At 44.7% G+C, this 956-nt stretch overlaps 1 protein-coding gene across 2 annotated transcripts in view; it reads right to left on the bottom strand.

Moving 5' to 3' along the window:
* IL17RD (interleukin 17 receptor D) overlaps positions 1-956 on the bottom strand; it is an 89,078-nt gene that overhangs the window by 13,192 nt on the left and 74,930 nt on the right. The gene's annotated exons all lie outside the window — the stretch shown is intronic.

Genomic DNA, 956 nt, shown 5'->3' with positions numbered 1-956 from the left:
AGAGGGAAGAAAGGAAGGGGAAGAAAGGAAGAAGATGGGAGGAAGGGAAGAGGAAGAGGGGAAGAGGAAGGAGAAGGAAACATGGACAGAAGGAGGACAAACCCATCTGAGACCACTGTATCCTGTTCCTGGCACAACAGTAGATACTTGCTGACCAGCTAACCTCTCTGAGGTTGGCACAGAATGGACAGCTTTAGATACTGGAGAAAAAACTACTGAATGTTTCACAGAAAGCCAGTCCTATGGATATTAACACCCAATGGAGTTAAAAAACTGTCCAATGGAAAAAAATAAAATGTGTCCAACGCAGGATTTATAATGAGATATGCCTATAATAATATCAGTATCTGCTTTGATATTGAGATAAGATCCTTGATATTGAAATAGATGTAGATAGATAGCGATAGCTAGATAATATCTAGCTATTTTTTTTACATGGCCATGTGATAGTAATGGCATTTAAAGATTCCCCTGTGTTGGCTTGGTTCTCAAACTGATTGTATTAAAACCCAGAGCTTGTTAATCCCACCTGTGGGATGGGCTTGTTGATGTGAAAAGAAAGTCCTGAAGTGGGAGGAGCTGGTGACGTAGATTTGGAGAGACACAAGAGAGAGGCAGGAGAACTTTTTGTCAGCAGCACCCTCGTGGAGGCAGAGAGAGACTAAGAGGATTGCTGGTGGCCACTTTGAATTGCCCTGGACTTTTGAGACCTGCCCCCTGAGCTGCCAAGGACTGAGGAGACATGGCTGTTTTGCTGGTACTTTGTCTGTCTGTTTTGATGTTGTTTTGCCAGATTTGTCCACTGGTGAAAGACTGTCCTGTTGTTGAAGAAGTCCTGGAACCTGGCTGTTCGCTAAGAAGGCCTGAGACTGTCCTGCAGACAGAGAGTGAATACTGTCCACTGGTGAAGGACAGTGCTGTTGTTGCAGGGGTCTGGAGACTGTCCTGCAGACAGA

The sequence above is a fragment of the Petaurus breviceps genome, unplaced genomic scaffold (assembly GCF_028583685.1).
Source record: "Petaurus breviceps papuanus isolate PSGF00001 unplaced genomic scaffold, PetGlider_PUasm1.0 174, whole genome shotgun sequence".
In the NCBI taxonomy this organism is placed as follows: domain Eukaryota; kingdom Metazoa; phylum Chordata; class Mammalia; order Diprotodontia; family Petauridae; genus Petaurus; species Petaurus breviceps.
The sequence above is the reverse complement of the archived record's forward strand: the minus strand, read 5'-3'. Positions and strand labels throughout refer to the sequence as shown.